The following is a 3,943-nucleotide window of genomic DNA, read 5'->3' as shown; positions in this document are numbered from 1 at the left end:
ACGAGAACAAGAATAGATTAAGCACATCAAATCGATACAAATTTTGTCTTTTTGGTAAGATAATAGTCATGGCTATACATTAGCTATCAATAGCAGTAATGGATGGAATAATGTTTTCCAAAACATGGCCATTTGAAAAAGACAAAGTAAGGTGTTGCTCATCATCTAGACCTAGTCCCATGGTGGCAGAAGAGGTGACTGTGCATGGGAAGGTGTGGTCAACACTTGTACATGTTGGAAGGCCATCTTCAATCTTTCTAAGTATCCTATTCAATTCGGCAATGCAAGTACTTATGTCCCCATCAATACAATCCTCTTGACATGGATCAATTGGATCATCACACTCCAACATACCATTTTCCTTTTGCATTATAGGTGTGCCTTCCAAGGCATGTGCATTGTCTATGATGGGTAAAATGGAGTGAAGCTATGGAAAGTACTCTTTCAGTATAAGGCAAATGCCATATAAATGCTTGCATTCTGAAGACCAATCTGGGCATTCGCAGTAGTTGGATTGCAAACTCACATTGTACCATTGAGAGGGAGCAGAAGTGCTTTCTATTTTGAATAACATTGAAATCTCATTCATGACTTGAAGAGTTGATTGGTATTTCTTATGCCTTTGTAATATCATCTCCCCTATAGCCAATCTAGATGTGTGGCTCTTGCTTGTACCATACATACTAAAATGAGCCGAGTCCACTACAAAAGGAAAACTTGAAAAAATTAATTGCACGGTCATTGAACAGTAAAAAAGATGAATAAGTGGGGGATCAACATTTACCTATTTCTTGCTTTTGTTTGAAAAATTCAAGTCATGTTCCTCCCATACGAGTCCCTATATGAGAGTCCCCCACAAGTGCACGAAGCAAGTCTAAAATTGACCTATTTATTCTTGCATCCAAGAGAGTATATTTCACATATTGCCACAGCCTCTCAACCAAATTTGTTGTATCCACATTTCCATGTTGAAAGAGACGACCAAACCTAGGCCATCTTCTTTGCCATATGCAAGTCTTTGTACACCATCCATTGGACACGTAGCGTTGCACATCCAGATGGGAGGAGAATTGTTGCAATAACCCTTGGTATTTCACATCAAATTCCACCTGTGTAGAAGCATGCATCAAAATCGTCATTGAGCTATATATAACATCTCTCATGCCTTTTGGAACCTATACAAGCATGCCATAACAAAGATATCATTGCTTCATTATGAGAGAGATCAATTCCATACCAAAAACAAAACTTGCATGATATTAAAATCACAAAGTCATACATGTGGAAGTAAGTTCTCCACCCATGCTTTTCTGACATGAAACCAACATAAGAGAACATGGCAAGAAGTTTGCACTTGGCATCCTTGTTGATCTTTTTCAAAGAAATGTGGATCTTCACTAACGACCTTTGAGATTGCTTCAAGCTTTAGTGAACATTTGTCAATAACAATGGCTTTAGGACGAACTCCATTCATTTTAGAGAATACCATCTTTAGTGTTAGTTCCAAAGCCAGCCTCTCTTGACTTGTGCCAATGTCATTTGTACATAACATAAGCCAAATAGGAATCCCATTACCATGTTGGTTGGCATACAATGGAAGGCCAAATACATTAGTTTTGAAAGTGCTATCAAGCGCCCATGCAGTATGTGGTGAGAAGTGAACTGCCATTTCTAACATCCATTTATCTTGAATGATGAGAATGAATGGCCTATCCTTTTCATCAGATGCATTTGGAGTATAAGGTTGTACATACAACACCTGCACAAATGCATATGCAAGTATCTTATAGTGAGCACATTGGATATTTGTGATAACAATCTTTACTGCATACAAAGTGTTTATGATAACCCTAAATTGTATACATAAACCTTGTTTTGTGCCCTCAATTTTAGAGCCTCTGCATACATTGGCATCCAATCATCACTCGAGAACTTTCCTATTCATAAAAAAATGTTGTGACCATTAATGTATGATTCACATACATAGAAACATTTGTAGACAAATATGCTATTTGCAATTCACCTTGGTTGCACATTTGATGTGACAACATTTGAACTTCCTTCGGGATCACAAAAAATCAAAACGTTACCTGATCCAGCAGTGTAGAGTTTTGGATATGAAAATTTTCATTGGAAACATGACAACATATGCCCACATCAAAGAAGTCATTTGTGCAACATTGAATGACTCTTGGATGCACAAGTAAGTGATATAGGTACACACGTGTACCAGGAATATGCCCATCATGAGTTGCCCATAATAAAATGGTCACTTCATCCACACCATCAATGTACTCTACATGTACCTTGAATGGATAGCCACACTTTTTTGATTTCCTCAATCTTTGGATATTATCTCCCTTTCGTTCAGTCCTTCCACCTCGATGGCATACATACTCAACAACTGTCTTGATCATGGCATTATTCTTTGAGGTGCAGAGTAAAACCAATCTGACTTTGTGCTTGATGATTATATCAATCAAGCTCTCCTCCACATGGGTCCTATTTGTCAAAGTTGTTTTGCATGGTTGTATTTTTTTGTCCTTCTTAGCACGAGGCAAAAGATGAGAGGTACCATAGGTGATTTTCTTGTTGTCATTTTTACAATCGCATGCATTCACTATCTTGTGCACATAAGGAATATGAATACCATGCTTTCTCATGTCAGTGCACCATTCTAGCTTGATTGCATTGATTTTGGGAGTAATACCTTGATGATGTCCATCTGGGCCATGGCGATGAATCGTTTGAACAATATCTTCCCAACCTTTGATGTAAGAAATCTTTGTAAAAGGTGACAATTTCAAGCATAATTGATTGCTACCATCCTTATTTTGCACCAAGCACATGCCATCCCTCATTCGTCTCCACCTTTTCAAATCAAGCAAGCCTCTTATATCATGTGTTTTCAAGGTCTCTACTGTTATTGCCATGATACCTTGAATATCAAGCTCCATGAGCTTGTATCTTTCCTTGTCAAATGTGAAATATTCAGGTGGCAGAGAGAAATGGGCTCAACGAACCATGGGTTTCTACATTAGGCCTTTGACCACCTCACTGTAAAATCTTTGCAACATCCTGATCATCCCTCGATGGATTGCTATTATCATGTTTGGAGTATTCTTCGAATTCAAAGTCAGTAACAATTCCTCCATTATGGTCCATCATCTAGCAAAGTAGATATGAAACAAGTGCATTGCAATGAGCAAGCATCTCCCATCAATCCGAACCAGTAGCAAAATCACAAAATATCATGCTGTAAGAACTTGTGCATCTCAATCTTTCTTCAATAAGTGCATAAATTATAAATCATTTAGGCTCACCTTATTGCTTTGTATTCAACCTCCCAACTCGTCCAAATTTGTAGAAACTTAAATGAAACTATTATGTGAGCCCTTTTGCCTGAAACTATCCCATAGATATCTTTTCTAGTTTACCATTTTGTCCTAGTTTACTTTTAGTAATCTAGGACCCTGAATTTTTTAAGGACTAAAAGCATAGCACCTATAAAACCAATGGACTAGTAGGCTAAATAAAGCCAAATTGCATTAACAACCCTTAATATAAGCCATTCCATGATCCATCTCGAAAAATGAAAAGGAACGCCCGATTTTTTGGCCTACTTTACTTTTCGGGCCTAGTTTACTATTTTGGCCTAGTTTACTTTGGCCATGCCAATAAAGTGCATAGACGTCTGTTTCAATGTCCTAGATCTCTTCGAGATGCGTGGTGCCTTTTCAACCGTCGATATCCAAACTCTCCCCTTCATTGAATACCCGTGCGATATAGTCTTGAGGGTGCACGCACGCGAAGTCACGGGCTCTCATGGAATGTCCACGTGAGCAATCGTACATCTGACATCCTTTACACGTGGTGCCGACCTACGTTTGATTCAAAGGGGATTGGAGGGGTGGGCCACGTGGCACCTGGGCCCACCCCCTCG

The sequence above is a fragment of the Lygodium microphyllum genome, chromosome 3, assembly GCF_053477565.2.
Source record: "Lygodium microphyllum isolate KBCC chromosome 3, Lygodium_microphyllum_v1.1.10, whole genome shotgun sequence".
NCBI classification, from domain to species: domain Eukaryota; kingdom Viridiplantae; phylum Streptophyta; class Polypodiopsida; order Schizaeales; family Lygodiaceae; genus Lygodium; species Lygodium microphyllum.
The sequence above is the reverse complement of the archived record's forward strand: the minus strand, read 5'-3'. Positions refer to the sequence as shown.